The sequence below is a fragment of the Octopus sinensis genome, linkage group LG6, assembly GCF_006345805.1.
Source record: "Octopus sinensis linkage group LG6, ASM634580v1, whole genome shotgun sequence".
NCBI classification, from domain to species: Eukaryota; Metazoa; Mollusca; class Cephalopoda; order Octopoda; family Octopodidae; genus Octopus; species Octopus sinensis.
In genome coordinates, this window is record NC_043002.1 from 51,701,605 (window position 1) to 51,711,604 (window position 10,000).

The 10,000-nt window shown below is 38.0% G+C and overlaps 1 long non-coding RNA gene across 1 annotated transcript in view; it reads right to left on the minus strand.

Annotated features, from left to right (window-relative positions):
- The window catches only part of LOC118763730, an 18,832-nt gene extending 11,211 nt beyond the window's left edge, over positions 1 to 7,621 (minus strand). The window contains exons 1-2 of the long non-coding RNA XR_004999485.1: positions 7,610 to 7,621; positions 3,200 to 3,203 (exon numbers count right to left, since the gene is read on the minus strand). This is a non-coding gene — a long non-coding RNA (uncharacterized LOC118763730). The remainder of the gene's footprint in view (positions 1 to 3,199; positions 3,204 to 7,609) is intronic.
- Between the last annotated feature and the right edge of the window lie 2,379 nt (positions 7,622 to 10,000).

Sequence of the window (10,000 nt, forward strand, 5' to 3'; positions counted from 1 at the left end):
TATATATATATATATATATATATATATATATGTATATGCCGAAGGGGGTTTATATATATATGAATGACCATAGGACTGTACCTAGAAAGTTCCCCTCCGAAGCACAAGTCTGGGCAAGGTTGCTTATGGAAGACCAGCAGTCGTCCATGCATACCACCCTCCGCTCTCCATGCCTCATGTGTTATCCAAGGAAAAAATCAAAGGCTAATTCGGCTTGGCACCAGTAACGTCGCAACGCATTTCTACAGCTGAGTGAACTGGAGCAGCGTGAAATAAAGTGTCGTGTTCAAGAACACAACACAGAGTCCGTCCAGAAATCGAACACTCTAACCACTGAGCCATTCGCTTTCACACAACACCCATCCGCCCTCACATAATATATATGTATATATATATATATATATATATATATATATATATATATATATATATATACATATACACATGTGCATGGGTGAATGATAGATAACAGAATGAACAACATTCTTTACAATACATACATATACATATATACATACTAGCTGAATAGCCCGTCTTTACCAGTCAATTTTTACAACAGAATGTCAGATATAAATTTTTATTCATTCCATGTCAGGGTATGCCTTCTCCGAGAGATAGGCCAGATTTATGCAATTTTTCGCCAAAAATCTTCGTTGAAGACCTTTTTTTCTTTTTGAATTATTTACATATGTCTTCGACTGTTTCACATGACTTTATTCATTAAAACTTCAGAAGTTCTTACAACTTTGGTCATCGTAATGCTTTGCTTTGGTTTGTTTAATAAAAATTCATCATCCTAATAATTTTGTTTTCATTTCCTGATAGAGAGCTATCATGCGGAAAATGCCAGCTTCCAAATCTTGTTTTCTGATTAGGTAAAATTGATTAAAATTTAAACTTCAGCAACATTTCTAGAACAAATAACAAAATCGGATTTAACATGGAAAATGATTTCAATATACCAAATTTGGAAATTTTGACGTAATTATAAAATCTTACAATATGTGACAACAACAGGGAAGACCCTACAAAAGTAGAGATAGTCAGTTATAGGACATCACACACATACACGCACGCACACACACACACACACACACACACACACACACACACACACACACACACACACACACACACACACACACACACACTAAATTTGATCATATGAAAATTTATTTCTTTTTAATAATTTTCAATTATCAATATTTCATGAGGAAACTTTTCAGTTACTGAAATGAAATGCTAATTTTGTTTTTAATCTTTCTTTTCAGAAGATACGGTACTGCTCGTATGATCTCCGAAACTACTGTGAAAGAGAGAGAGAGAAGAAGGGAGAGAGAGGGTATCTTCAAATCGAGGACCTACCTTGAATGCTTGCAATAGAGCGGGCTCCGCTAAAGGTGCCAAGATACTAGGTGATGATTTTAAATTGCTCACGCTCGTAGCCATAGTGGGATTAGAACTCAGAACAAAAAGCCGGAGCTAATACCGCAAGACATATGATTCGATGTTCTTACAGTTCCGCCAGTCCACAGCTTTGGTTTTGTACAATTTTATCGATTCCAAAGGGATGAAAAACAAGGTCGACTTTGGAGGTAAAGTTGACTTAGGAGGTAAACTGACCGGGAGGTAAACTTGACCCCCACTGGCGAAGTTGACATCGGAGACAAAGTTTGCCCTAGTGGGAAAATTGACCCTGGAGGCAAATTGATCCGGAAGTAAAGTTGACGTCGGATGCAAAGTTGACTTGGGAGGTAAAGTTGTCCTCGAACGAAAAGTTGAACCACAAGTAAATTAGACCCATAGGCAAAGTTGACTCTGGAGACAAATTAATCCGGAGTAAAGTTGACCACGGAGGCAAAGTTAATCTACAGGCAAAGTTGACCCACAAGCAAAGCTGACCTACAGACAAAGCTGACCTAGGTAGAAAAAAAAAGATTAAAAATGAATTGACATTGGACGATACATGTATAAAATTAACAATATCAAACTATCAACAAATAGCACGTTTACCCTTCTTGAACATGCTAATGGTCATTTCATGTGCCTTGATTTTACATTATCAAAGGCATTTGGGGTTCAATATTAAAAGTAGCTTTCAGAGCCCAGGAATTTCTGAGTCATTACTTAACTGTATTTTTTTCCTACAATCTATTTAAACATTTCAAATATGCAATGAAGACATAACAGATGTTTGCTTTCAGTGACTCATAGCATATCTATAAAGAAATCATAGAAAAGGAAGTAGGGCAATTTACCTCTATAGTTGCATTTAAGCGAGTATGATTTATGCAAAAGATCAGTCGTGTAAGGCCATCATAATAATGTTCTTGATAAGGAACCGCTAGTCATCAGAATAATAACAGATACGTAAAGGATTCTTTATTAAGGGATGAATTTATCATTGAAACCATCCCCAGTGATGACACGAACACATCTATCTCACACGAGGTCAAAGCTCTAAGTGTTTTATAAATCTCAACCAACGCACCAACTAGATAACATTCACACATACTCTAATAAACATTAAAAAAACACAGAAAAGTAACGGAAATAGAAAATTCTTGACCGTTGATCAATCAAAGTTCTTGTTAACTATTGACATTTCCGAAAGTTAAAAAATACGTTTTCCTCTTCTCTCTGTACCCTCTGAAAAATTCAAATTTGGATTCCAATAAAAGAAACTTCGATCTTTAGAAAATTCGGTCATGAACAACAAAACATATATTATGAGCTATGTGACCACTCTCGTCCAGAAAAAGGCTGAGCGGACGCTATTCAATGAAAGTTAGCAAACGCTTCCTCTGGTATATAATGCTCCCTTGGCTGTCGTGCTTTCTCTAAGCTATTATCAGTTTAGAATGGCATGTCTACTTTTTCATTTCTAATAGAAGGGGCACGTTCTAATTGTCAGAATATTCGTGTATTACCAGCGGCCTCAGTATGGAAGGACGAATTTGACATGGCTGATGATGTGCTGGCCTGTAATGAAGCTACGGCATTGGCAGAGAATACTGGACGTTGAACAGGCCTGGTTGTCATTTGTCTGACATGTCTTGGGTTTCTGGTATCTGGAATGTTGTCAAGCATTCACTGTTCTCTAACATTGCCCGACTGCAGCCGGTGATATTTCAATTGTTGTGTTCTGTAAGACGATGATGTTCTCGGGGGAAGACTCTGGGTGTTAAATAATATCAACTAAGCTAGAAAACTTTCAGCCCAAGTACAAAGAACTACTTCCAGAAATGGAAGGGAGCATTACTCTACAGTAATCGAAAAGCAATCAGTTGATTTTCATTGATTTTCTCTCTCATTTACTTTCTGAACATTGCTGACTTGTTGCATGGAGGACAGATTTGGCTATCATCTGAGTTCGCACAGTTTTCCACAGTCTCATGGAAACGGCGAAAGAATTCGATGGGAAAAAAATTGAAATTCTGAGGGCAAATACTTTTCTTTTCAGCTAAACCGGAACCAACGTTTTCAAGTAACATTTATATAAGAAAGTAAGTGTAGAATAGGGGATGCTTCCGCCCAGTTATTGTAGGCTGAATATGACTCCCGTGAATGAAATTACCTGTCGGCTGGAAGAGGCACTTGCCTTTAGTATTCAAGATAATTAGGATCTGCAAAGTTCCTTAATTAACCCGAAGTAACTGACCGTTATTGAAACGTTTTATTTCATGCCTTTCGCATGTTTTTCTATTTTTTTCTATCATTATTTCCACGCCCCTCCCCTCATAATGGACTGTGCGCAAATCTCCACTGTTTTTGTCGTTTCGTCTTGTAAGGTATCTGTATCTGTTGCTATCGTCGAAAGTATCAGAAACTACTACTACTACTACTACTACTACTACTACTACTACCACCACCACCACCACCACCACCACCACCACTACTACTACTACAACCACCACCACCACCACCACCACCACCACCACCACAACCACCACCACCACCACCACTACTACTACTACTAGTAGTCGCTGAATGATAATGAAATTCACACATTCGATTCCCAATCTGCGTCAAATTTTCTTTTGTATTCCTTAATCGATTAATAACACTTACATAAATTTAGGACATAACTACAGAATCGTGCCCCACAATCTTTTTTTTTTTTTGCCTCATGGCCCTCTAAAAATGGATATTTTAACAATAAAATTATCTAAAATCGTGCTTCAGAGAATATAGATTACAATTACATGGGAACTTATTACGAAAAAAATTTTTTTACGGCGTGGAAAAAAGAGATTCAGATAATTCACACGTCTTGAATTTGTTTATAAGTTTCAGGAGAATGGGAATTTTTTTAATGACATTTTCTACAAATATCTTTCAGAAGTATATTACGAATTTAATGTAAATTATTATCATTAACATAGGCGCAGGTGTGGCTGCATGGTAAGAAGCTTGCTTCCCAATCACATGGTCCCGGGTTCAGTCCCACGGCGTGGTAACTTGGGAAATTGTCTTCTACTATAACTTCAGGCCGACCAAAGCCTTGTGAGTAGAATTGGTAGACGGAAACTGGAAGAAGCCCGTCATAAATATATATATATATGTGTGTGTGTGTTTGTATATGTATATATATATATATATATAAAGTTAATCCAAACAAGAAAACAAAAAGACAACAACGCAAGGATGTGATATATATATATATATATATACACACACACACACATATATTTGTGCCTGTCTTTGTCCCGCCTGGTGTGTTTATGTCTCCGTAACTTAGCGGCTCGGCAAAAGAGATCGATAGAATAATGACTAACTTTATAAAGTATAAGTTTTGGGGTCGATTTGTTCGACTAAAGGCGGTGCTCCAGCGTGGCTGCAGTCAAATGACTGAAACAAGTAAAAGAATAAATTGTCCTCATTACACTGATTTACAGAGAAATTGAGATAAATATAAAAATAGTTGTTCTAGCCTAATTTTAGGGTGCTGATTTCACCCATCATCTATAGTTTTTGAGATATCTATTATTATTATTTTTGTGACAATTCACGTAACCTTATATATGATCAATTTTTATTTTGTTTTCCAGATTTTTGCGATACATATGATACATAACTCTACAATGGCTTCAGGCACTTCGAAACACCGAGGATGCATCAACAAGGCAAATTCATTCTGCTACGTATGTTGTGATTTCCCGATAGTTGCACAGCACCAAACACTTGCTTCCTTCCTGAGAATTGCTTACTTTCATTGTTTTGACAAGAAAATTGTAGATAAGGACAAATCCTGGGCCCCACATATCTGTTGTAAACTCTGTTACAAAGGACCAACTGCGTGGTTTAACGGCAAGAAAGCAGCCTTCATTTTTGCTCTCCCAATGGTCTGGAGAGAGCCACGAAGCCATGCAGATGATTGCCATTTTTGTCTAACAAATATAACAGGTTTCAATGCTTCTTCTAGAAAAAAAGATTAAATATTCCAACCTTCACTCAGCTATGAAACCCGTTCCCCACTCAGATGATCTCCCTGTCCCTACACTCTCAGCAAATAAGGATCTTCTTCCTTCATCAGATGAAAAAATGCCTTCAGGGGAAGATTCTGTCAAGTCGATCTCTTCTGAAGACAATGTCTCTGTTTATCCAGGAGCAAGTGGCAATGAGCCTCACTGGATCACGCAGGAAGATCTGAATGACCTTGCCCGTGATTTGTATATCTCTAAACACCAGTCAGAGCTCCTGGTATCCCGGCTTAAGCAGTGGAACCTGGTCAGAGCAAATGTAAGGATCGCCAGCTTCAGGACACGGAACCAGGACTTCACTTCATTCTTCGACATGGAAAAAAGGTTGTCCTACTGCACAAATGTCTCTGGCATATTCACCAGGCTGAGAAGTCTGAAGGCTGTGTTCCTACACAACGGGATTAAATACACCAGCATTCCCATTGCCTACTCAGTCCATCTGAAGGAGTCGTATGACAATATGGAGCTTCTTTTGGAAGCTGTCAAGTACAATCAGTATCAGTGGAGTCTCTGCATGGACCTCAAGGTCATTGGGCTCCTTATGGGTATGCAAGTGGGCTTCACAAAGCACTGTTGCTTTCTCTGTCTCTGGGGAAGTCGGGCTGTATCCAAGCACTACAAGCAGAAGGACCGGGGATCAAGGAACACTTTCGTGCTTGGTGAACAGAGTGTCCAAGAAAATCCTCTGGTGGACATGAACAAGGTGCTTCTTCCTCCCCTTCATATTAAGCTTGGTTTAATGAAAAATTTCGTGAAGGCCATGGAAACAAAACTGCACTGCCTTCCAACACGTGCACTTTGTTCCCAGCTCTGAGTTCTCCTGAGCTCAAGGAGGGTATATTCGTCGGACCTCAGATCCGAGAGGTGGTGAAGAATAAGGACTTTGAGGAGTTTCTTACCTGAAAGGAACTGAGAGCATGGAAAATATTTAAGTCAGTCTATCATAGCTTCCTTGGTAACACACGGGTACTAGATTACGAAGAGTGTACCGAGAAGTTGTTACAGTCTTATGAGAATATCAGATGCTAGATGTCACTCAAAATTCACTTTCTCTACTTCCGCCTCAACTCTTTCCCGCCAAGGCTCGGAGCATTGTGTGATGAGCATGAAGAAAGGCTCCACCAAAATATTACTAAGATGGAGAGAAACTACCAAAGCAAGTGGAACCCCAGCATAATGGATGGTCTTGCGTGACATCCGGGGCAAACTGTCTGCTGTACTATGATTTGTGTGTATTTCATTTCCAAGTAATTTAGTTCCATCAATGTTCTGTATCTATGCTGCTTTTATTTTTCTGTAATATGCTTTTGTAACAGATGAAATAAACACATTATATTTTGAATTTATATACAGTATAATTAAAATGGGTCATAGGGCAAAACTGTTTAGAAAATTGAATTCACCACATCAAAATTAGTAAAAAAACAACTATTCACATCCTTGACTCAGAGTAAAAAAAAAATCGTAAAACATTGTTATTAAAGTAGATTGGCTTATTCGATAAAGATGCCGAGTAACTACTCTACAATATTTAGTCTCGTCAAGGCAGTGAGTTGGCAGAATCGTTATCATGCCGGGTGAAATAGCAGCATTTTATCCATCCTCACATTCTGGGTTCAAATTCGATAAAATAAGTACCAGTTGAGTACTGAGGTCGATATAATCGACTTGCCTACTCTCCTGAAATTGCTAGCCTTGTTCTAATATTTAAAACACATATTTAGCTTCGTTCTCTTCGGTGTTCAAATCCTATCGTGGTTGACTTTGGCCTTAATCTTTCCATGGAGACCATATTGTAATATGTTTTTCAAGTGCTGCGTTATTTTAGTCATTTAATATCTACCACCCAAAAATCTTTGATTTTGTGTGAATGGCCAAAATCAATATCAACGAGTACTAGGAATGAGGTTTCTGCTAAGCCACTCTCCTGATATAGTATAGCGCAATGTATGTTGGCTCTGAGGAATATTTTAGAAGTTACACAAGCCCCCAGCTCTGAGTAGACTGTCTCTGACTGTAAAATTGCTGTAAGCTAATAAAAATGATTACGTTCGTTCATCATTCATTACATTCTGTTCTCTCCTGACGCTTTACTCATAAGCACAGATATATTGAGTTCTACACACCACACACACACACACACACACACACACACACACACATATATATATATATATATATATATATATACATAAAGGGTGTTCGGGCTAAATTTGACGTTTTTCTAATGTCTCTTTTTTTTTCAGGGAAAATTTGATATATCGGTTAACAATCAACGGCGTTTGAAAGCATAAGGACTAAAGTTGTAGTTGAGAAAAAGTTAGCTGATATGCGTGGAGGACGGGAAGCCATCTACATTTTGGAAAAGAGTCATCTGTATCATGATGACTCGTGCCGGATATCAAAATTCCGACATCATGACTGCTGTTCAAAACTCTGTAAATACTATGAAAGCTGAAAGACATGACATTGACAGCTGAAACGTAAACTGAAAAGTCGATCATTAGGAAAGCACGCAGTAGACATTCTAACAGCACCTGCACGCCGGAATTCGTCTCCACATCTTAGAACAGGGTTTAGGATCACTTTAGACGGCAATGGCTGGACAGGATTGCTGTTGGAAGGTCAAATTTGTGGCAGCTGTATTCAGCACTTTGTCAATTCTTCGGAAAGAGTCAGAAGTTGCTATCGGGGTTTTTCTACAACTTCACCAGTCCCAATTTTTGGCCTCTTAACTCCCCCGATTGGAATCCCATAGATTACTATATGAGAGGAAGACGCCATTCTGACTGCAAGATACAGTGAGTGCTTCATACGCCAGATTCCGGAGCCGTCTTGGGTTCGTGGTGGAAGCAGAGGGAGGCCGCTTTGAATAAAATGTTATCTCCCAGCAATAATCTAGTTGATGTTTTTTTTTATTTTATGAAATAGTGTTAATTTTGAATGAGTTGTTGTTTTCTCTCCCTTTTATGCAAACTGTCAAATTTGCACACACACACACACACACACACACACACATACACACACACACACACACACACACACTGCACGTACATGCTGATATCAATTTTACTTTTCATTCTTCTGAAATTGACCAAATAAAATACCGATCACGTACTAGGTTAAGCTTAATCAAATTATTCCTTGCCTCAAAATGTGTAACTTTGTGCCAATGCTAGGGAGCAATGTTGACGAGAAAAGGGGAAGATAAAATAATAGAATAAGTCGAGCGTCATCAAAAAATCCTTGCAGTATTTAGTTACATGTCTTCATATTCTGAGTTCAAATCCCGTCAGAGTCGTCATTATCGTTCATCTTTCCGGTATCAATAAAATATGCACCAGATAAGTACAAACCTCGATGTATTCAACTGTTCTCTTACTCCAAATCCGGCGCCTTGAATTGTCGAATGATAAGAGTGCTGTACAGAATACTTATCGGTTTTTAGTTAAGAACTTATACTAGGTTCAAATCTTTGTCTTTCATCCATCAATGATCGTTCAAAATATGAACGAGTCACATCCTGGATCGATTAAACAGTGCATACTTTTAGAATTTAGGGTCCTATAGCATTAAAATTAAAGGTGTCTGAGACTGCTAATAATAATTTGAGTCAGGTATAAATAAAAGGATTTTAAGCTTAACGTTTTACCGTCACTGGATTGCGGTCACACTGGGGGGGGGTCCACCTTGAAGGGTTTTGTCGAGAAAATCGACCCCTTGTTCTTGTCTTTAAGTCTGGTATTTATTTTATCGATATCTTTTGTTAACTCGCTCGTTAATGGGGACGTAAACAAACCAAAACTGGTTGTAAATCGGCGAAGAAAGACAATCACAAACGTACACACACACACATACATACACATAAATATTTGATGAGCACCCACTCAGTTTCCTCATACCAAATTGACTGACATGGTATTGATCGATCCAGAGCTATAGTAAAGACACTTGCCCAAGATGCTGTGCAGTGGAAGTGAACCTGAAATCACATGGCTGCAAAACAATTCTTGCGCACTATACCAACTATCTCTAATCAGTTAATACAAACCAGATAAAAAACAAACATAGCGAGATTCGAACTTATTATTTTTCAGTCTGCCATTTAAAAAAAAAAAATTCCATTGCGATAATTAGTGAGTTCCAAGTCAATAATGGTTGCTCCAGGTGGGTTATTCTCAAATGAAAATTATGAAATATTGTTATTTTTTTTATAACTGGGAAGACGGAAGCAGGAGCGGAAATTATACATTTCCTTTCTTTGGTATATCTCAACTTCTAGTCACACAACAGGATGTAGAATTATCCTGAGTCATTGACAAGGGAAAACTATTTTATACCATTTCAGCTTAACATATCAATAAACGCCATCCTTTTCTTTATCTATTTTTGTAATTGCCTCCTTCCTAAAAGTAGAAAAGTATTCTAATTTGCAATATTCTAAATTTATCATTTGACCTTCGACCTTTCTGGGTCAAACATATTACGTACTAATTTGCTTCTTTTACTTTTTTCCT